General features: G+C 46.8%; 1 protein-coding gene and 1 long non-coding RNA gene across 6 annotated transcripts in view; one reads left to right on the top strand and one right to left on the bottom strand.

Moving 5' to 3' along the window:
* Window positions 1-16,359, bottom strand: part of FAT3 (FAT atypical cadherin 3) — a 484,297-nt gene extending 467,938 nt beyond the window's left edge. For all 5 annotated transcript variants that reach the window (XM_048492351.1, XM_048492353.1, XM_048492352.1 and 2 more), the window contains exon 1: window positions 15,966-16,359. The gene's annotated coding sequence lies outside the window, so the exon portion shown is untranslated. The remainder of the gene's footprint in view (window positions 1-15,965) is intronic.
* On the top strand, window positions 16,051-22,710 carry LOC125430454. Its single transcript, XR_007244168.1, has 3 exons — window positions 16,051-16,296; window positions 18,091-18,154; window positions 22,334-22,710. It is a non-coding gene; the product is annotated as an uncharacterized LOC125430454 (long non-coding RNA).
* Window positions 22,711-23,959: the final 1,249 nt, after the last annotated feature.

Here is a 23,959-nt window from a genome sequence, read left to right as displayed (position 1 = left end):
ACCACTGGAATGTCCAATGAGAACGCTGGTGGCCTTCAAGCAGCTGCTGCATGATCATTTGTCACAGCTGCTTTAGGGCAGTTGTCTTCAACCTATGGCCCTCCAGATGTTCATGGACTATGACAGTGATGGCGAACCTTTTAGAAAGCGAGTACCCAGATTGCAACCCCAAACCCACTTATTTATCGCAAAGTGCCAACACGGCAATTTAAACTGAATACTGAGGTTTTAGTTTAGAAAAAACAGTTGGCTCCGAGGTGTGCATTACTCAGGAGTAAGCTTGGTGAAGCAACTGTGCAACGCTTCAAATGGGCGAATCACAACCCTAGGAGGGTTTACTCAGAAGCAAGCTCCATTGCCAGAAACAGAGTTTACTCCCAGGTAAAGGATTGTGCCCAGGCCAGCCTAGGTGCGTGCGTGTGTGTGTGTGTGTTTGGGGGAGTGATTTTCCATCCCCCACATGATGAACACTGTGTGCACATGCCCACAGAGAGGGGTCCAAGTGCCACCTCTGGCACCCGTGCCATAGGTTCGCCACCACTGGACTATGACTTCCATCAGCCCCTGCCGGCATGACCCATTGACACAGCTGCTAGGAACTGTAGTCCATGAACAACTGGAGGGCCACAGATTGGTAACCCTGGCTTTAGGCTTATCCTGCCTTGAGCAGGAGGTTGGGCCACAGGGCCTATATGGCCCCTTCCAAGTTTATGTTTAAAGGCCTCTTGTCTAAAGCTTCCAGAACTCCCTCACAACCGTGGCCATGAATAACTCTCTCAAGTCTGCCGAAGAACAGCTTAAGGTCCCTAAGCTCTCTCGACAACATAGTCTATCCCAGTAGCTCACTCCAGCATGGTATAGTGGTTAAGAGCAGGTGCACTCTAATCTGGAGAACCAGGTTTGATTCCCCGCTCAGCCGCTTGAGCTGTAGAGGCTTATTTGGGGAACCAGATTAGCTTGTGCACTCCAACACATGCCAGCTGGGTGACCTTGGGCTAGTCACACTTCTTCAGAGCTCTCTCAGCCCCACCCACCTCACAGGGTGTTTGTTATGAGGGGGGAAGGGAAAGGAGTTTGTAAGCCACTTTGAGACTCCTTGAAGGTAGAGAAAAGTGCGGCATAAAAACCTGGATGAGTCCAGCATTCTTCCTGCCCTCCCTATCATGACCTGGCTAAATTCACATAATCAGCATTACTGTCAGATGGCTATCTAGCCTTGGTGTAAAAACCTCCAAAGAAAGAGAGCCCACCGCCTCCCAACAAAGTCTGTCCCACTGAGGATCTGCTCTAACTGCCTGGAAGTTCTTCGTAACGTTCAGCCAAAAACTCTTTCAATTCAATTTCAACCCGTTGGTTCTGGTCCAACTTTCTGCATCCACAGAAAAGAAGACTGTATGTCATCCTTTACATGACACCTTTCAAGCACTCAAAGATGATTAACATATCACCTCTCGGTTGCCTACTCTCCAGGCTAAACATAACTGTCTACAGCTCTGCGGCTGTTTTTAAGGATGTCTAACATGCCTTGTTTCAGTCAGTGCTGGATTAGAGCCTCAATCCACAGATCCTTACAAATACCGTGGCAGAAGGGCTGTAGACGTTCAACTGAGAGCAGGGGTGCTAAAGAGATGAGCGTTGGCAGCTCAGCAGTCTCGTAATACAGAATAAGTTTAGAAAGAGGGCCCAAACCCAATAACTGCTCTAACCCATGAGACCCCATTCCCGGGCATCATGGAACTTCCCCATTATCTCCACACTGTATCAGGAAGGAGACCTATTTACCTCACCTCGGGTGCCTCTGACAACTCCACCACCCTCTTGCTAGTAATCTGGGGCTCCTCTCCATTTTCTGTCAGCAGAAATTTGCCTCCTTGTGGCACATTCCTGCTTCTGGATTAGCAGCACTTAACTTCGGCAATCCTGCCCAAAAGCTGATCCCCTCGCTACAATCCGCTAATCTCATCCCTGCATCTCCAAGGGCTCCATCTCAGAAACATCTTATTTCCTTGTTATCTAAACTGGGCTTTTTATCCATTCAAGGTGTAAAGTCACCTTGACACCATTCTTGTTTCTTTCTTTCTGTATTTTTTTTTTTTGGTCTACGTTGCCAGCTTCTTTTAAAAATCTTTTTTTTTTCCTGAAGGCTGAACATGTCTGCCTTTCATATAAACATTGCTCAGCAGGTTGGACAGGAAAACTGCGTTTGTTAAATACCACCTTTTCCAGGAATGTAACCTATGTGTCTCTAGTAACACGTGAGGAAGCTGCTTATAATATACTAGCGGGCCTGGCCACGCGTTGCTGTGGCTCAGTCTGGGGAAGTGGAAAAGAAAGAAAAAAGGAAGCGAACGGTTCGAACATGTGTCATTGCACAATGATTGCAAGGGAGGGGAGGGGCAAGGGGCCCCTCCCTCCCCTCCCTCTCTCCCATTCCCTAGCATGGCACCCCGCCCCGTCACTCCCTAACGTTCCCCTTCCTCTGCTAGGGTGGGTGGGCCATGTCCAGGTGGCGGATCCTGTCTCTTTCACTCCCTTCCCTTGCAGGCGAATTACCTAGCTTAAAACACGCTGGGAGGCATGAGCTGTGTTCAAATTTCAGAGCGTTTCGTCCAGCAAAACCCTGGACCCTCCCTCAACTTCCCCTTCCTCTGCTAGGGTGGGTGGGCCATGTGCAGATGGCCCGCCCCATCTTTTTCACTCCAGATGGCAGCGTTTTTCAAGGAAGGCATGGTTGTTTCCCTTGTATCAGAGGGTGTTGCTTTGACGGCCAGCAGATGGCGCTGTTGCGGAACAGAACTGTGGTTCCAACTGTCACAGGTGTGGCATGTACACAATAACTGGCACAGCTGTGACATGTACACAACAGGAGGTGTGGAAAAAAAGTATGGAAACCTGGCCGCACGCAAATGCGACATTGTGTGAAAATTTCAAAGCAATCGGTCCAGTAGTTTGGGAGATTACCTGTCAGCAGAAAAATGCACTGATAGATTTGTATAGATATAGATTAATTTACATTAAGAACATAAGAACAAGCCTGCTGGATCAGGTCAGAGTCCATCTAGTCCAGCACTCTGCTACCCACAGTGGCCCACCAGATGCCTTTGGGAGCTCACATGCAGGATGTGAAAGCAATGGCCTTCTGCTGCTGCTGCTCCTGGGTACCTGGTCTGCTAAGGCATTTGCAATCTCAGATCAAAGAGGATCAAGATTGGTAGCCATAGATCGACTTCTCCTCCATAAATCTGTCCAAGCCCCTTTTAAAGCTATCCAGGTTAGCGGCCACCACCATCTCCTGTGGCAGCATGTTCCAAACACCAATTACACGTTGCGTGAATAAATGTTTCCTTTTATTAGTCCTAATTCTTCCCCCCAGCAGTTTCCATGTATGCTCCCTGGTTTTATTGACATTATTTATACACCACCTTTCCCCGCTCCAACGGGAACCCAGAGAGGTTTATATTGTTTTCCTCTCATCCATTTTATCCTCACCTGTGAGGCAGGTGAGGCTGAGAACGTGCGGCTCCAAAAAGCTTCCATGGCAGATTCTGACCTCAGTCTCCCAGAAACAGGAAATGGTGTTTTCTTCCCATTTGTCTGCATTTACCCCCCTCGAAAACACTTCCTGGCTGACATTTTGTGATTGTTCTGCGTTTTTTACTTCTTAGATTTGTAGCTGTGAAGCTTCAAAGCCTCATGCTGCAATTCTCTAAGGGCCATGTCTACACTGCTACGTAGACGTGAGTCCCTGAATTTTTTTTTAATTATGTAAATAAAACACAAGACAGCTGGTATGAGCTCAGAAAACAGCACTGAAGTTCAGGGACTGTGGAAAGGTGTGGGAACTGTTTTAAAGAGATTGCACAGCAAGTGAAAATGTTTTAAAAACATTTTCAAAAAAGAATCGCTAGGGAATAGCACGCAAATAAAATGACTTGAGCTAAAAACCATGCGGAACTCCGTGGAGGAAACGTTCTATTCTTGCCTGAAAACATTATATTTGTGCAGTGCAGAAGAGGCCTTTATTCCTTTTATTTAGCATTCCTCTTAAGCACTAAAGAACCTCGGTCATGTCGTTTTGCACTTTTGGGGGGATCCACGCTAGTTCACAGTGGTAGTGGAAGATCTTGAGATGATGATGATGATGATGATGATGATGATGATGATGATGATGATGATGATGATGATGATGATGATGATGATAGATTTCACAGCTGCCAGATCTTTAGCTGGTTGTTGGCCTTCATTACAATTCAAGCCTCGCCCAGAGGCCTAGGAAGTTGTAATGTATCGGCGTAGTATTCGTGTGGATCCCAGCAGGGCTGCCTTCTGAATTTGACCAATGTTAATTTTGTCAACTCGAAGATGTTTCAAGTGCTGCCCTTACTATTATTATTATTGTAGATTTCACAGCTGCCAGATCTTTAGCTGGTTGTTGGCCTTCATTACAATTCTATAATAATAATAATAATAATAATAATAATAATAATAATAATAATAATAATAATAATAATAATAATAATAATAATAATAATTATTATTATTATTATTATTATTATTATTATTATTATTATTATTATTATTATTATTATTATTATTATTTTCATTCATTCATTCATTCATTCATTCATTCATTCATTCATTTGGATTTCGTAGACCGCCTCATCCCCGGAGGGCTCTAGGCGGTTTACAACACATAAGATCTAAGTTTTCCCACCCTTGTTCCTTTATGCCTCGTTTTCCAAATCCGTTCGAAGTTATATAAAAATCCAGGTTCCAAAAGACAGAACCCGAACAACATCTTACTTATAAAATCCTTCCCTGCAAATTCAAAGTTATTAAAATGGCCTCTTTCTTCACACCAGTGAGAAAGCTGAAACCAGGAACCAATGAGTCCAAGCCCTTTAAAATAACAGATTGGGCTGTAACACCCGGAACATTTATTTCTAGCCTCGCATCCTTGTGACCCACCACTGTTTACGCTGCAAGACAAAATGCATGGCACATTTCTGTAACGACCCTCTCTATTGCTCTTGATCAGAGCACAGCTGAAAGGTGTGGGCAGATCTCATCATCAAGATCTCTCAGCATATGCCAAACCTTCCTAATCATCTCAAGAATAAAAGGACTCATCGTCCTAGAGTACAGAATTATTAACTGCAACGTCCTTTGCAGAAACAAAGAAAAGGCTCCTGAACGACATTTCCGAAACCAAAGGGAACCGAACTCAGGGCGATTCTGCATGGGCCGAGTAAAACGGGTTGAGGCCCTTCTTAAAAGGGTTTGGGGAACGGAGTTCCCACAGAGCTCAGCTCCCCCCGCCCCATGCTTCTAACCCATTTTATTGGCCAGGTTAAAATGAAAATCGCCAAATCAGCAACTTTTTTCTTTAACCCAGGTTGCAAACGCTTCCTGCTTAACTGTGCGAACTAAGGCAAGCAAGAAGCATTCAATTCCCACCCCCTTCCATCCACCATTGTGGTAGATTTCCCAGGTGGCTACCATTCGAGTGGATACTCTAATAGGCGGCCGCCATGCCATGCAGATAGGTGGGCGGGATTCTCAGTGGGGGTGGATTCGTGGGTGGGCAATTCTTAGGGGGTGGGTTCTCGGGTGGGGGAATTCCTGGCTGCACTGTTCGCATGGAAACACAGCATTTCTGTGAAAAACTGTGCTACCTCCTGCCTCTGAACCCCAGTGATCCCAAATGACTCCTGCAGTTCCATGAGCCCATGGTGCCTGTGCGGAATTGGCCCAAGAATCCCATAATGAAGCAAAAAACTCCTCACTTTTCATTCTGTTCCAAACAATGGCTTGGAGGAGGAGTTTGGATTTATATCCCCCCTTTCTCTCCTGTTGGAGACTCAAAGGGGCTGACAATCTCCTTGCCCTTCCCCCCTCACAACAAACACCCTGTGAGGTAGGTGGGGCTGAGAGAGTTCTGAGAAGCTGTGACTAGCCCAAGGTCACCCAGCTGGCGTGTGTGGGAGTGTACAAGCTAATCTGAATTCCCCAGATAAGCCTCCACGACTCAGGCGGCAAAGCTGGGAATCAAACCCGGTTCCTCCAGATTAGATACATGAGCTTTTAACCTCCTACGCCACTGCTGCTCCTGGATACTAACTGGGAAATTAATAGAGCTACTGGGTCAAAACAATCACTGAATTCCTCTGAACACTGTTCGCTCAAGAAAAAAAATGTGTAACAAAAAAATTATTTGCCTACTTTATACTGGACCAATTCAGTGATTCATCTAGGCAGGCCATCCAGCTGAATCATAGCCTGATGGATACCTACCAAGCTCCTTGCATTTACATCCCTGGTAAGGAACCATAGTGTCAGGGGGATGGTATCTAGTGATTGAGATGCATTCCTGACCCAATGTAACTGCTACAAAACATATGTAACTATCTTGCTATATGTAACCAGCTTGCTATATGTTATTGCTGCTATTCTGGGACATTCTTTCCTTGATCTTTGCTTTATGGCTTCACACACTGTGTAGATAACTAGACTTTCCCCTGACAATTTAGTTTCATGGGAAACAGGGTTGTTTCTGCTGTCCTGTGGGGGTAGGATGCCAGGTGGCATTATCTCTGTCTATCACCGACCTTGGGGTGCCTCTGCTCCAAACAAACTCTTTTACACATTCCTTGGGGAAAAGGGAGGGGGGATCAACATTGTAATAAAACAGGTAGCAAAAGCCGGGTTCCCCAGAACTGGCTTTGCCAAGCCGGGTGCTTCGGTGCCAACCAAAAAAACGCTGCTGATCAACAATACAGAGTCCGTTTATTGCTTCAAGGTTTGAGACCTGACACATAGATTGGGTATGATTGGTGGGTTCCAGAGATCTAACCTGCACGGAACAGCTGGCTACCAGAGCCCAACACTGGAGATATGAGCAGGGCGTAGGAGGTTAAGAGCTCGTGTATCTAATCTGGAGGAACCGGGTTTGATTCCCTGCTATGCCGCTTGAGCTGTGGAGGCTTATCTGGGGAATTCAGATTAGCCTGTACACTCCCACACATGCCAGCTGGGTGACCTTGGGCTAGTCACAGCTTCTCGGAGCTCTCTCAGCCCCACCTACCTCACAGGGAGTTTGTTGCGATGGGGGAAAAGGCAAGGAGATTGTAAGCCCCTTTGAGTCTCCTGCAGGAGAGAAAGGAGGGATATAAATCCAAACTCTTCTTCTTCTATTATAATTTTAAGCAATGCACAACTAGATTAGTGTAAACAACCGGGACAAGTAGATATGAAAACCTAGGAAATGCGGAGACATGAAACTAAGGAAGGGCAATGTAAATGAGGCAAGCTACCCTAAGCTGTCTTTACTTACCTAAGATTTTTGGGTCAAGCTAGAAATGCAAAAAGAAGAGTGTAATTCTGTTTAGGATAGGGCTGACAGCTCCAGGTGAAGAGATTTTGGGGAGTGGAGCCTGCAGAGGACGGGGCTGGGGAAGGCGGGGACTTCAATGGGCTTTGATGCCATAGAGTCCACCTTCCAAAGTATCCATTTTTCTCCAAATGAACTGATTTCTGTTGCTTGGAGATCAATTTTACTAGCAGGAGATCTCCAGCCCCCACCTGGAGGTTGGAAACCCTAATTTAAAGCTGTATTGTTACTTCCCAGACCTGGAATGAGAGCAAACCCTGATAAAGCGCTTCACTTCTTTGCTTAAGCAATGAGTCAAAGGCTCATTCCGCACATGCAGAATAATGCACTTTCAAACTGCTTTCAGTGCTCTTTGAAGCTGTGCGGAATGGCAAAATCCACTTGCAAACAGTTGTGAAAGTGTTTGAAAACGCATTATTTTGCGTGTGCAGAAGGGGCCAAACACTCTTCACCTTCCAAGAAAGTAAGACAGTTTCACAGAAAGTAAGACAGTTTCTTCTGCGTTTCCCTTGCATTCCCATTCAATGAGCAACCACCAAATCCGCAGGAGTCTTGCTTTATGTTTAAGCAACTCTGTTTCACGTTGTAAGGATCTTCCTGTCTTGCCAAGTTACCCAACTCTGTAAAAAGTAAAAAAAAACAGGAGGGCCCACACTGCAACACTGGCTGGTGAATGAAAAATTAATTTCTCCTCCTTTCACTCAGCTTAACAAGAAATGGTGCCTCAAATAAAAAATTACAGAAAATAACTATCAGAAGACGGGCTTAGAAGATAGCTGCAGGTGGCTATTATAAACATGCAGGGTTTTTTTTTTTTTTAAGGTCTGATAAACAGTTCGGCTTCTCCACGTTTTGTCAATTTTCGCAGGAGAAAGGTTTATTTCTCTCCGACTCTGAATGGCCTCCGGCCTGCCCAAGCAGCCTTGAGTCTAGCTCCCAGGCTCCTCCCCAGTTCTTCTGCTCGGCTACTTTTCAACTTCAAGCTTACGCCGTGCAGTTCTTCATTCTCATGCTAATGTCTTTCAAACAAGCGAGTCCTGTATTTTCTCCCATTCGGGCCGTAAGCCTGCCTTTGGAAACACTTTCCTCTGTCATTTTGAACAGCGCCAGTTCCATAGAGAAAACATGATCCGCTCATTCATTTTCAGGGAGGGAGGGCAAAGTAAAAAATTAAGGGGAGTTATAAGCCGTTTCCCATCGACACTGGAACGCCGCTGTTGTAGACACCACAGCGACTGAAAACTAGGGCCAGGCCAGTCCTTGTATTATTGTTTGTTTTCTTCCGTTCTTTGTTTGCTTGGCCTGTAATGTGCATATTTGGTGGAAACGGTGCAATTACTGAACGGTCCAAATGGTCAGGAGTCCCGTGGCGCAGAGGGGTAAACTGCGGTACTAGAGTCAAAACTCTACGCACGATCTGAGTTCAATCCCAAAAGAAGTCAGTTTCAAGTGGCCGGCTCAAGGTTGGCTCAGCCTTCCATCCTTCTGAGGTCAGTAAAATGACTTGCTGGGGGAGAGCTCAAGTGGCAGAGCGGGGAATCAAACCCGGTTCTCCAGATTAGAGTGCACCTGCTCTTAACAACTACACCACGCTGGTATAGCTGCACACCTTCTACCATCTGCCAGATAACAGGAGATCCAGGTAGACCCCCTACAACCTAAGAACTTGCCCAGTTGCTCCCAACCAGTTTCTCTGTAGCAGTGCATACATGCTCATTTCATCCTCACCCAGTCCCTGGAATGTTTGTCCTACCAATGGCAGTATTGGGAGACAGAGAGGTCCATGAACATACCAGTAAGGTTCTAGATGGGGAACTGGCCCACAGGGCCACTGATGGTCCCCAAAGGGTTCGAATCATGTGGAACATGTGTTGCTACCTGACCCACAGAGACCACCATTCTCAGCTTATTCCAGGACGGTTTTAGATACCCATCCAGCGGTGCACAATATGTCAATACAAAGTTGTTCCCAGATGCATTCTTGACGTTACCAATCCAACTTTTCAGTTTCTGCTCACTTCCTAGAACCACAATGACTGTGGGGCCACCAGCAACTCGGCCACAGCAAAGAAAAAGAGAAGAGTTTGGATTTCTATCCCCCATTTCTCTCCTGCAAGGGGACTCAAAGGGGCTTACAATCTCCTTTCCTCCCCCCCCCCCCCAACAACAAACACCCTGTGAGGTGGGTGGGGCTGAGAGAGCTCAGAAGAACCGTGACTAGCCCAAGGTCACCCAGCTGGCATGTGTTGGAGTGCACAAGCTAATCTAGTTCCCAAGATAAGCCTCCACAGCTCAAGTGGCAGAGCGGGGACTCAAACTCTGTTCTCCAGATTAGAGTGCGCCTGCTCTTAACCACTACACCACGCTGGCAGAGCAAGTAATAATTTCAGGATGTCGCTACCAGGCAAACTCCAATTTACCAGTTGCAGTGTGTTCCGTAAGCTCTCGAACAGCTAAGTGTGTGTAGAGTATATCAGTGGAATAATGCCACAGGCTCGGCACTTTGAGAGAGAGAGAAAAAAAAATAAGATCCTTTTTAATATCAATGCACAAACAAGCCCTAATGAACCTTCAAACCTTTTTATCATGCTGTGTCGTCAGACAGTACTTATTAGAAAATAGCCAGCCCTGTTCCGCGCACGTATTAATAACGGTGACACTAACGGCACCCGTGCCCTTCAGATATGATTTCTTTTCCCCCTCACACCTCGGATTTTTGAAAGCCCTGCAGATGATCGCTTCCCCATAATCACCAGGCTTCTGCTAGACTTTCCACTTATTTAAAAGCCTACGCACTGGCGAGACTCAAGGCAAAGTCGGATTAGGAAAAGTCGGCTGCTCAGCTGGATTCCCTCCTGATCATCTTAAAAGGGGATGCTCTGAAAAGAGGCATTTTCAACACAGATCCGTTAAGCAAAATACGCCTCGCAAATGAAGTCTCTGTGACGAGAAAAACAGCTCAGAAAAGCAGAGGTATCCATGCCTGTACGTCACAGGGCAGTTTCAAAACTCGACCGCTTTCTAGGTAACTGGGCAAAATCTAGAGCATCCTGTTTCTATTTGGGTTAGCCTCTCGTCGACAGAATCCCCGGGAGAGCCATTATCACTAAGACGATTTTGTATTTCACTTTTATTTTGTGTATATGTTTATACTCTCAATTTTCTCCTCAACGGAAACACAAAGTGGTTTATATTGTTCTCCTCCTTCCATCTTTTCCTCACAAGCACCACAAGAGGGGAATTTGGTTGAGAAACAGTGGCCCCTTCCGCACACGCAAAATAATGCACTTTCAAACCACTTTCACAACTGTTTGCAAGTGGATTTTGCCATTCCGCACAGCTTCAAAGAGCACTGAAAGCAGTTTGAAAGTGCATTATTCTGCATGTGCGGAATGAGCCAGTGATTACCTCAGCGCCATTCAGCATCTTTACATAGCAGAGTGGGAATATGAACCTTGGTTTCCCACCTCTTAGTCTGTGTCTAACCACTTCATTATGCTGATGGTCCCCAAGAGGCTGAGCAGGTCTGTGTTGGCCCTACAGAAAGTGAAAAGCTAGGCCCTGCTCCAGTGACCTCTTCAATAGGTGAAGCTGTCAGATTGAACAGGCTTCAAGCTCTCCAAAGTTGTAAACAAATACCTCTCTTGTGTCTAGAACAGAAGAAGAAAAGCCTGGATTTATACCCTGCTTTTCTCAATTGTCTCAAAGCAGTTTACTAACTCCTTCCCTTCATCTCCCCACAACAGACACCTTGTGAGTTAGGTGAGCCTGAGAGAATTCTGAAAGAACTGGTTTTAGTCCAAGGTCGCCCAGATGACTTCATGTGCAAGGGTGGGGAAACAAACCTGGTTCACCAGATTAGAGTCCACTATACCACACTGGCTCTCTACTGATGGGAATTGTAGTCCATCACATCTGGAGTGCCAAAGGTTCGCCACCACTGCCCGAAACCAAACACCACCAAACCTGGCTGGTATCAGCAAGAGATTATCTTGATGATACCACCCAGGTTTGGTGAAGTTTGGTTCAAGGGGTCCAAATTTATGGACTCTCAAAATGTAGCCCCATCTACTATTAGCTCCCATTGGAAGCAATGGGGGCAGGGGCACCTCCTTTGGACCCCCTGAACCAAACTTTACCAAACTTGGGTGGTATCATCAGGAGAGTCTCTTGAAAAATCCCTGAAATTTTGGTGCCACTAGCCTAAAAACATGCCCCCTGGTGGCCGACAAAGTAAAAACCCTAAAATATTTTTTAAAATACACCTGACGAATATAAGTCGAGGGGGGCTTTTTCAGCACAAAAAATGTGCTGAAAAATTCGACTTATATGCGAGTATACACGGTAATTAACAATGACCACCCAAAGATGACTCCAGTCTAGCACAGGGAACTTCATCCTACTCTCTTCATCAAACAACCAGGATGCTCTGCTATATGAAATAACTCTTCCTTTATCCTCAAGACAGCATACAGAAATGTATTGTCAAAGGCTTTCACGGCCGGATTCAACTGGTTGTGGTGGGTTTTCCGGGCTGTGTGGCCGTGGTCTGGTGGATCTTGTTCCTGACGTTTTACCTGCATCAGTGGCTGGCATCTTCAGAGGTGTATCACAGAGGGAAGTCTGTTACACACTGTGTCCAGTGAGAAGGGGATGTTTTAGTGGAATATAAATTGCCATGTCCCCAGGGGGAGAACCAATCAGTAAGTGTTTGGGTGGAACTTGCTATGCAAAGGTGTGGTTGATAGTATTGCAGGTGGATTTTTTCAGTCCAGGGAGTGATTCACATGTGTATGCCCTGCAGCAACAGCAGTATTGGTGAATGCAAATCCTGTGTTTGGGTGGAGTCCATTGTCCATGAATTTAGCATGCCCTTGGCCTTTGCTTCTGGTCTTTTTAAGTGCTGGCAGCCAAGCTTTGTTAATTCTCAGAGTCTCTTCTTTCTTGTTGATGCAGATGCAGGCGAAACGTCAGGAACAAGATCCACAGCCACACAGCCCGGAAAACTCACCACAACCAGCATACAGAAAGTTCGAATGTCTACATGTTATCTGTATCTGCTTTTACTGTTTATCAGCTCTGAAAAGTTCAATTTAAACAACAACAAAAATGCATCACCAAACGTACACACATGTAAAGCCTTAATTTTGCTAACCTTACACCAATTCAGATGAAATATCACATTTAGGGTACAGTTGCAGGGGATTTCCACCACTCCCGGTTCAGCGCTCTGGCATTTAACATGAGTCTGCCCCAGCCTGAAAGCTGTGCCACAGACTATGCAAACTATGTGCAGCTTGTGTTTGCCTCTCTATTTATTTTTGCTCACACAGATTTATAACAACTCCATCTGAAAATCTCAGGGTGAGCAACAACTTTAAGCCCACCATTCCGGAAAACGCATAAAACAAGAGAATGCTAAAATACAGATGTAAACAGCAAGTTGTCTAGTTGTCTCTGGTAGGCATCAACTCCAGAAGACCAGGCGTGGAAGCTACCAGACCCTGTAAGATTCGGGTCTTTATTTTTTCAAAGCCAAATTCACCCCACAAACAGACTACTGCATGTGTGTGTTGTTGGTTTTGTTTTGTTTTTTAGCAGTGACTTTCACAGGGGAGGAAGGCAGCATGGTATAGACTGAGCTCATCAGATCTCAGAAGCTAAGCTGAGCTGATACCTGAAAGGAAGACATGAAGAAGACCAAGAAAGACCATGAAGAGGAAGACAATGGCAAACCACCTCTTGCCTTGAAAGCACCTTGCTGAGGATGCCATAAGTTAACTGTGACATCACAGCACTGTACACAGATATACAACTTTCACAGACTTCCTTCCTTCTTAGCTTATCACATTTATGCTGCAATTTGGCAGAGTTCCACCAATAGTCTCACTCACATTTCTCTAAGGAAAATTAATGGTAACGACTCTCCCAAAGGTCAGTTATCCGCCCTTCCCTGACTCCTTGCTGATTTGCAAATTGTCCCAGATCCACCTACACTGCAAGAGGCCTGCTGGATCAGACTAGTGGTCCATCTAGTCCAGAATCTTGTTTCACTCACTGGCCAACCAGTAAATCTGGAGAACAAACCACAAGTCATAGAGGTCAAGCCCTTCTCCTTGAGATGACCTCCTGGCATTGGTATCTGGAGGTTTACCACCTCTGATTGTTGAGGTTCCCCTGAGAGCCAGAGTGGTGTAGTGGTTAAGAGCAGGTGGATTCTAATCTGGAGAGCTGGGTTTGATTCCCCACTCCTCCACTTGAGTGGCGGAGGCTTATCTGGTGAACCAGATGTGTTTCCGCACTCCTACATTCCTGCTGGGTGACCTTGGGCTAGTCACAATTCTTTGGAACTCTCTCAGCCCCACCTACCTCACAAGGTGTCTGTTATGGGGAGAAGAAGGGAAAGGAGCTTGTAAGCCACCTTGAGTCTCCTTACAGGAGAGAAAGGTGGGTATAAATCCAAACTCCTCCTCCTCCTCTTCACCATGGCTTGCAGTCAATGATAGACCTTGCTGCCATACATTTGTCTAATCCCTCTTTTTCATGCCTGTAGAGATCACTACATCCTCTGATATCAAATTCCACATTTTAACAAAATATGTAACATTAAAAGCAGGCACACCCCCTTTTGAACCTCTCTTGAAAAAGTGTTCAAAAACTATAGTCTAAGAACCCAACATTAGTGTTTTTATGGACTGGGCTTGCTGTATGAGTGCTACCGCCAGTATACCTTTAAAGACTGTGACTGGATGTTGGGAGGGAAGTCGTGTCTGCATAAAGTCTATTTCGGCTCCAAAATCCACACAAGCATAGCCATAACACCAGCTCAGAACTAAATGCACACTCTTTGACGGAGGCAGGTGCTCTAAAGTGTGAGCGTTTGTAATAAGACAGAACATCCCACACAATGTGACTTCACATCTTATGCATTTTTGCCAATCTCCTCCAACACTTAGGAATGCCTTGTAAGAATAATTTTGTCCATGGGCATATTTCCCAACTACAAAATTGCACAAGCACAAGCACGCACACAGTTTTGTTACTTGCTCCTTTTATGCACGCACGGAACTTGGGAAAACAAAGACGCAAGCTCTGGACAATGCATACTTTCTATCCAATCCAGATATGCATTTTTTTAAGTTGGATGCATAAGTGTATCCTGGGAAGTGTTGCTAATTCACAAGTAAAAGTACAGAAAGGTCAAAGGCTTCAGGTCACTACTGTACAATAGAATCATAGAAATGTAGAGTTCGAAGGGACTTCTAGGGTCATCTAGTCTAAGCATCGCTATATTGGGTGTTGTGGATTTTCTGGGATGGGTGGCTATGGTCTACTTGTCTGTGTTCCTAATGTCTCATCTGCATCTATGGCTGGCCTCTCCACAGGCATGTCACAGTAAGATGTGTGCAAAACATTAGGAGGAAACCAGACCACAGCTACTGACGCATTCCACTTGTCACTCATCTCCAAGAGAAGGAGTAGAAAAAAGGTGGATTTATACCAATCTCTTTCCTGTGACTCAAGGTAGCTTACAAACTCCTTTCCCTTCTTCTCCCCACAACGGACATCCTGTGAGGTAGGTAGGGCTGAGAGAGTTCCTAAGAACTGTGACTAGCCCAAGGTCACCCAGAAGGCTTCACGTGAAAGAGTGGGGAAACAAATCTGGTTCACCAGATAAGGGTCCGCCGCTCATGTGGAGGAGTGGGGAATAAAACCTGTTCTCCATATTAGGGTCTGCCACTCCTAACCACTACACCACACCGGCTCTCAGGAGGAGGAACCACTAACAAATCCACCCAACAGTAATCGGATGCAAACCACATTTTATCAAGTTGTCAATAAGAATATCAGGTGGAATCTTATCAAAAGCCTGACTGAAATCAAGATAAATTATATCTGCAGCATTCACCTGATCCAGTATAGAAGTAACTTCCCCAAAAAAGTTTTTTAAAAAACTGTATCAAAGGCAACACGAGGAAAACTGAACAGCCGCAAATACCGCGCCCAACCTTGTGAAGTCTGTGGAAACTAATAACTGTCCACAATACAAACTGGAATCCGAAGGGCAATTTTAAAACAGAGATATGTTTAGGTCTAAGGAATGAAGGCATCCTTACCATGTTCCAACTGCTGAGGATAGCATTACCATAAAAGGGGTTTACCAAGCCTGCCTGGCGTTTCTTTCCCCCCTTTCCCAGCTGATGAACAGATATAAATATATCTGCCCATCTCCTCAGACCTCTCTCCTTCCTGCAACGTTCCACACAGTCCCACAGATGACAACATGCAACGTTCCACACCATCGAGAGACAGAACCAACCTTTGCACTTCTGATTTCACTAGTGAAAAGCACTTGCGCTGAGCGGCAAGGGAAATCCCAAAACAACAGCCGCTTCTCTCCGAGTGACCAAAGGCTTAGGTGGATTATTTCTGAGACTTAGCATCTCTTTAGCGCACACTCGCCCGCATGCAGGGTGTCTGCCTCTCTTTTTTTCTAATTAGCCACAGAACAATGAACGCTGACTACACTGGAAGAGAGGGGAAGGGGGAAAAGAGCATTTAGAAAAGCGCTCACCTTTTAGCCAGAATAAGTAACATGCAGTAAGACTTCTGAACTCAACGGGGCATCCTTGCTGGAAACATTTCTCTGCGGACGCCTCTCCGGCGCTTCCCAAAGCCGCGAGCAGGAACCAGGGCTGCTAGCCTGCCTCATTCTTCGAGGAGCCCAGAGATGCACGCTGCCAGGGTAACAGGGAACGCAGAAAAAGAACAGGGGGGTCTGGGGCTTAGTTCCCTTTCAGGCGCTTTGTGCTAAAAATAAGACGGCAAAGAGGAGAGCCAAATCCGAAAAAGGTGGTTGCGGGGAGGTCATCGTCATTGCTAAGCAGAGAACTCCTCTCCGCCAGGTATGCGCACAATATGTGCAGCGGTTCGAAGTTTGAATTTCGCTGCTTGCATGTTTCCCACGAGGGGAGGGAAGGGAGGCGGAGGGAGTCTGCCTTGAGGAGGAGGAGGGGGGGAGCCAAATGCACTGATTGGGGGAAGGGGAGCGAGGGGGGGGGGAGGAACGGCGGGGAGTTCTTCCCTATGTGACATACATATGGAATTAGCTCCCGAACAATGCTGACACAAACAGGCGCAGCGATTGCACTGGAGGGCAGGAGTTTGCAGGAGAAATCGGCAGAGTTGCACTGTACAGATTAGGGGCAACTGTGCCCCCCCCCCCCGCCAGTTCCTTTTAGCATCTGAATAAACTCACAGGCTTAGAGAGGGAGAACCAAGTTGCCAAATGCGTGGGGACGTTTCAGAAAACAGAAGCATCCTTTTGTGTGTTTGTGTGTGTGTGTGTGTGTGTGTTTGTGTGTGTTTATACACCTTCACAACAGACATGCAGTGTGCTTAATGTTTATGTAGCCAGCTTTTTCTCCTGCCCCCTCCCTTCTACCGTTTCCTAAGAAGCTCTCTCCCTCCCGTGGGGAATGAGAATTCCTCTGGACCCAATTAACACTCTTGCCTCGCAAGCCGCTCTGAGCACGATTGATTTTAAAATAAACTATGGTTTTAGAACTGCTAGATTAAAAAAAGAGAGAGACAGAGCCAGCAGAAGCCGTGGCAGCCAGATAGCTCTGTTCCTAGCAGTGCAGAAATAGGGAGGGAGGGGGGAAAAAAACTGATGATTCGACAGAAAAAAAAACACACCAAAGGCTCGTGATGAGAGCGACTGTCCCAGCCGGTTGCTAGGCACGCCACAGAACGCTGGCGACTCATTATTTAAATGAGTGGCTCCAGGCAAAGGCAAAATAAAACACAGAGCGCTGGGTCACATTTACTGCCATCCTCCCATGCGTGCAACCGAGGGGCGCCACAAGACTGGTGGCCCATTGCCACGTGCGCAGAGTTGTTTTGAAGAAAGGGCGCCTCCACGTGGGAGCTAAATGCTTGGCGTTGGTGGGGGCCGTGGGAAGAGCCCCCAGAATGAGATAACCACGCGCATTCTCTCAAATGTACCTGAATGCCAACTATGGTTTTCTGACTTACACCTCCTGGTGCACCTAGTCTCAGAATTCGGGCCTTTTCCATCATGGCTCCGATAGGGTTCCATCTTATCCACCATGCTGGTTAAGGTCTACATCAGTGATGGCGAACCTATGGCACGGGTGCCAGAGGTGGCACTCGGAGCCCTCTCTGTGGGCATGCACAAACAGTTCATCATGTGGGGGGGCAGAAAATCACCCCCCCACACACACACACACACCAAGGCTGGCCTGGGCCACTGAGCACGCCGTGTGCACACCGTGGTGAGCAGGGAGGACTCAGCTGGCGGGCCTGGTGTCTGTGCTCCAAGTGGCTGCTGCCCGAGGGGGCTGAGGAGGCAGAGATGCTAGAGAGACACAGAGAGGTGCATGCGGGACTTGCTGGAGGCTAGAGCAGGCTGGCCCCTGCTTGAGCGGGTGGGGTGGAGGAAGAGGGAGCCAACCAGTGTTTTTCCTAAACTTAAACCTCAGAATTCAGGTTAAATTGACGGGTTGGCACTTTGCGATAAATAAGTGGGGTTTGGGTTGCAATTTGGGCACTCGGTCTCAAAAAGGTTCGCCATCACTGGTCTACATGATACCATCAGGAATGGTTATCCAGAGTTTTAGAGTGAATGAGATGCCACCAATATGTCATTGACACCTATCTCTATTTATCCGGAACAGCTGCGTTAGATAGGTCTGTGGAAAACCTGAAACAGGTGCCTGGAGAAGCTAGGAATAGATGCAGGTGAGTAATCAGGCATATTTCAAATTGCTGATATTGACCTTTTAAAGCCCTATAATGCATCAGACCAGCATACCTCAAGGACTGTCTTCTCCCATATGAATGTACCCATCCACTCTGGTCATCTCTGGAGGAGGTGCTTTGAGTGCCTCCACCACCTGAGGCTAGGCAAGTGGTAACCTGATAAAGGGCCTTCTCAGTTGTAGCCACAAACCTTTGGAACTCCCTCCCCTGGGAGATAAGTCTGTCTCCCTCTATCACTGCCTTGCATCAACAGGAATGAAGGGTTTCATTTGGCATGACCCTGATAAGCGTTACTGGTTCGCCTCCCTGGTTTTGGTGCTCTGTGTTTATGTGTTTTTTCCTGAATTCAAATGTTTCACTGTTTTTATATCTGCCACCCTGGGGATTCTACTGGGAGGGAGGGAGGGAGGGAGGGAGGGAGGGAGGGAGGGAGGGAGGGAGGAAGGAAGGAAGGAAGGAAGGAAGGAAGGAAGGAAGGAAGGAAGGAAGGAAGGAAGGAAGGAAGGAAGGAAGGAAGGAAGGAAGGAAGGAAGGAAAGCTTAAAGCCAGCATACTTGAAGAACCACCTTCAAGGCACCAAGATCTTCATCACAAGCCTTCCTCTCTATGTCCCCATCTTCAGAGATGAGGCAGGTGACAACAAGGCCTCTTCAGCAGTGGCACCTTGCTTGTGGACTGCCCTTCCCATTCAGGCTTGCCTGGTGCCTACATTGCTCTCAGCTAGGCAACAAGCTGTATCAACAAATGAACGCAAACAACAAAACCAAGGAGAAGGTTTACATACCATTTATGCAACATACCGGCCTGCTATCCTCCCTCTCCACTTGTACCCTTCCTCCAGTCCAACGTAGGACACTGCCCAAAATACATCATCTGAAGATGTTTTAAATTGGGAGGGGTGGGAAACAGTAGGAAACTGCTGAAATTAAGAATCACAGATCCAACCTGCACAAAGTTCCAACTTGCACGAAACATTTCTTCATACAACGCATGATTGGTGTTTGGAATAGGCTGCCACAGGAGGTGGTGATGGCCGCTAACCTGGATAGCTTTAAAAGGGGCTTGGACAGATTTATGGAGGAGAAGTCGATCTATGGCTACCAATCTTGATCCTTCTTGATCTGAGGTTGCAAATGCCTTAGACCAGGTGCTCGGGAGCAGCAGCAGCAGCAGCAGCAGCAGCAGGCCATTGCTTTCACATCCTGCACGTGAGCTCCCAAAGGCACCTGGTGGGCCACTGCGAGTAGCAGAGTGCTGGACTAGATGGACTCTGGTCTGATCCAGTAAGGCTCTTTCTTATGTTCTTATGAAGAAGAAGTGAAATTAAAATGGGCCAAAGAAGTAAAACTGTGCAAAAAAAAAGAAGAAGCAAAGAAACTGTGCAATTCGAAGTTATCTCTAGGAATAACTGCATTAGACAACCTGAGCCGTATCATATGAAATGCAGGAGCTAAGAAATCCACACAGATCTGCTAAGAAAAGACAGTAATCATTTGCAGTCAGTACATCCAAGCAATAAAGGAGCCAGGTTATCTTCCGAAAGAACACTCCCTTCAAGGTGCATATCAGCATCCTGCTATGACAGTCAAAGAAGTTACTACGATGCTTCTCAAAGATGTGTTCTTTCTTCCAAGACAAACACTTTTAAAAGGAAGATAAAGCAAAGAGACAATCGTGTGGGTCTTCAAAGTGGTAGAGCTTGACTAGCACAAACGCGCCGTTGAAAGACGCCCTTTGGCTTGCAAATTTCCACAAGACAGCAGCAAAATAAAACAGAAGTCTAGAAGCACTTTAAAGACTAACAAAATTCATCCTATTATATAAAAGGCAAGGTGTATTGGCGACGGCATGTGAGTGGAGGGGTAAGCCACTTGTGTGCCTGCACAGCTCTTGAAGAAGAAGAAGAAGAAGAAGAAGAAGAGGAGGAGGAGGAGGAGGAGGAGGAGTTTGGATTTATATCCCCCCTTTCTCTCCGGTAGGAGACTCAAAGGGGCTTACAATCTCCTTTCCCTTCCCCCCTCACAACAAACACCCTGTGAGGTGGGTGGGGCTGAGAGAGCTCCAAAGATCTGTGACTAGCCCAAGGTCACCCAGCTGGCGTGTGTGGGAGTGTACAAGCTAATCTGAATTCCCCAGATAAGCCTCCACAACTCAAGTGGCAGAGCTGGGAATCAAACCCGGTTCCTCCAGATTAGATACACGAGCTCTTAACCTCCTACGCCACCGCTGAGTCATCACCAACAAGTTTTCCAGCTGAGACCTGCCAGGCACTAGGAAATGGACTGGGGGGAGGGGAGGGCCACCATTGTTTTTTAGTGCCCGTTATATTCTTTCCCACAATGGGCTTCATTGCTAGTTCCATCGTATCCTTTCATGGATCACAGTTCACTTCATCAGATTCATGAAAGACAAATACTTCTTGCTTACGGGCGTACATGCCATGCATCTGATGAAGTGAGCTTTGAACCACAAAAACCTGTGCAGGGATAAGTTTTATTAATTTTTAAGATAGCTTTGGACTTCTGTTTTATTTTTCCTGAGGCTTGACGGTTCTCAGCACTCCCACCACAAACCGCCGAGAAAAGCTGCAATTCTCTCAAATTGTTTCGGCAGAGTTGTGGTTTGCCTGCTTTTAAGTAGGCTGAGAACGTGACCAAATTAACGTATTTGAGGTGATTTTAAAAAAATTAGTAAGAACATAAGAACATAAGAACAAGCCAGCTGGATCAGACCAGAGTCCATCTAGTCCAGCTCTCTGCTACTCGCAGTGGCCCACCAGGTGCCTTTGGGAGCTCACATGCAGGATGTGAAAGCAATGGCCTTCTGCGGCTTACTTAGTACCCAGCTTACTGGGGGTAAAGTGTAGAAGGCTGAGGAAGGCATTGACAAACCATCCCATAAACCAAGTGTGCCTAGAAAACATCATGATGTGATGTCGCTCCAGGGTCAGTAATGACCCAGTGCTTGCATGATTATCTTCTTTATAAAATAATGTTTTTTTAAAAAAGAATGCACTACATTTGAACCAAAAGGAAGGGAAAACCAGTGGTGGGATTCAGCAGGTTTGCACCACTTTGGCAGAACCGGTTGTTAAAATGGTGCTTGTAAACAACCAGTTGTTATGTGTTTTCTGGGTTGTGTGGCTGTGGTCTGGTGGATCTTGTTCCTCACGTTTCGCCTGCATCTGTGGCGGGCGTCTTCCGAGGTGTCTCACAGAGGGAAGTCTGTTACACACTGTCTTACAAACAGACTTCCCCTCTGTGATACACCTCAGAAGATGCCAGCCACAGATGCAGGCAAAACGTTAGGAACAAGATCCACCAAACCACGGCCACGCAACCCGGAAAACCCACCCCAACCAGTTGAATCCGGCCGTGAGAGTCTTCGACAAACCAGTTGTTAAATTATTTGAATCCCACCACCAGAACCGGATGTTAAATTATTTGAATCCCACCCACCTAGAGCAAAGAACTGCGTTTATAGGAACAAGCAATTCAAAACCGGCAGAGTAGTGTATGAAAGGGATCACTAAAAAAAACTTTTTTTTTTTACTTAGCAAAACCTCCCGCAGAAGTTAGACTGACACTACAGGTATAGAATCCCCTGCATTGTGCAAAACAAACCACAGCCGCTTGTGTTCTGAACGATCAAACAAGCACGGGTACTGCCATTAATTCAGAACTGTTTGCTCAGAGTTCTCAATTTAATAGCCTTCTCTTTCACTGATATTTAATCCTCCCTATTCTTTTAATCCTATGAAAATGAAAGAAAAATATGAGCGAGTTAAGGAAAAACCAGCCGCTGCCATTAGATCGCTCATGCCAAACCCAGACGACCCCTCCCAACCGCAAGCGAACTTTCACATAAATACCCCTTTCCGCTCTCACACTCTGCTACCTTTGTGTGTGTTTGTGGGTGGCCCGAATATTCAAGCCGTTGACGGTCAGAAACCTTCCACAAGTTCATTGATACCACAGCCGGGTTTACAGTAGCCTCCAATCTGTCCTCTTGGACTAATAGCAGAGCGCATTTCCATAAGAATAAGGTCAGTTTAATATGCTCACGGAGGAAGGTATCATTAATGCCAGAGCGGGAGGCTGAAGGCACTGAAGAGTTAAATTAATGAATATTAACAGCCTATGTTTAAATTATTTTCAGGGCGATGATACTAAACCAGGGAAGAAAACAGAACAAATTTAAGTGGCTGTGAGCTGTCAGCACTGATGACAGTCTGTTCGCTTGGCTCCCAAACCTTGTGCTATTTTATTTTAATTTCTGTATTAAATTTGCATTTCTTATAACCATGTACTGTAACAGTGTATTTTACCCAATGAGATATCTGCCTAGGTTCCAGGAGAGCAGCTACCATCAAAACAAATACTGGGCTTCATGGACCAAAGGTCTATCTTGGTATAAGGCAGTGATGACAAACCTATAGCACGGGTGCCAGAGGTGGCACTCAGAGCCCTCTCTGTGGGCACGAGCAAACAGAGTAACCCCCCACCCCACACACACACATCTAGGCTGGCCTGGGCCGCTGGGATCGATTATTAGCATTAAACCTAAGACCTAATTTTGGGGAAGCAGTGTAGGTAACCCTGTTAAGCGCTGTTAAACCACACTGATTTTCATGCAAAAAACTAAAGTGCGATCCTTTACCTGGGAGTAAGCTCAGTTGCTAGGAATGGGGCTTACTTCTGAGTAAGTACTTCTGAGTACTTCTGAGTACTTCTGAGTAAAGGCTTTCTGGATGACGCATCGGCTTTTGACCCCTTCCAGTCCGGCTTCCGTGCTGGGCATGGGACGGAGACTGTTCTCGTCGCCGTCACAGACACGCTCCGTATTCAGCTTGACCGAGGCGGATCGGCGCTGCTGGTGTTGTTAGATCTCACCGCGAAAGCATTTGTGATGTGGGTCGTGATCACTGCACCTTTTGGCCCACCGCCTGGTCAGCCTCCGGAGTGCGGGGCACTGTCTCTTCAATGGATAACCTGCGCTTCTCCGGGGCCGGAATCCAGCAGTAAGTGAGGTCGCGGGGACCAGGCCCTCCCGGAAGTGCCCTCCGCTTCCAGCGTGCGGGCGGCGATACCCCAGGGGGGGGGCGCTACTGTCCCCGCTGTTATTTCAATATCTATATGCGACCCCTTGCTCCAGCTGTAGTGCGGAGTTTTGGGCTGATTTGCCATCAGTACAGCCTGATGACACGCCAAGCTCATTCTGTTGATGGAGGGAGCAGCCGCCGCATGCAGCTCTACAGCACTGTTTGGAGGCGGTCGCTGGTTCTGGTTGCGACAAGAGCAGGTTAAAACTGAATCCATCGAAGACGGAGATCCTCTGGCTTGGCCGTGAGGGGGGGGGATCGGGACTTTTCCAGCCGCCGGTGTGGGAGGGGGGGGCCATATTGGCGCCGGCCCTCCGTCTCCCAAGGGAGCCTGGGGGGGTCCACTTGGATTTGTCTCTTTCAATGGAGACCCAGGTGGCCCATACAACCCGGCTAAGCTTTTTTTTTCCATTCTCCGCCAAGCCCGGCGGCTGGCAAATCGCCTTCCTCTCGAACGGATCTCTAGCCTTCAGTGATCCATGCAACGCGTCATCTCCAGATTAGACTATTGTAACTTCGCTTCTATCGCTGGCCTTCCCGCGTTTGATCCGGAGGATTGAAACTGGTCCAGCATGCAGCGCACGCTTGCTGACAGGTAAGCGCCACCTGGGAACACATCCAGCCTATACTACGTCAAGCTGCACTGGCTTCCAGTGGAGTTCCGGATCATCTCTTCAAGGTGT

Source organism: Sphaerodactylus townsendi, linkage group LG04, assembly GCF_021028975.2.
Source record: "Sphaerodactylus townsendi isolate TG3544 linkage group LG04, MPM_Stown_v2.3, whole genome shotgun sequence".
Classification (NCBI taxonomy): Eukaryota; Metazoa; Chordata; class Lepidosauria; order Squamata; family Sphaerodactylidae; genus Sphaerodactylus; species Sphaerodactylus townsendi.
This window is presented reverse-complemented; position numbering and strand designations above follow the sequence as displayed.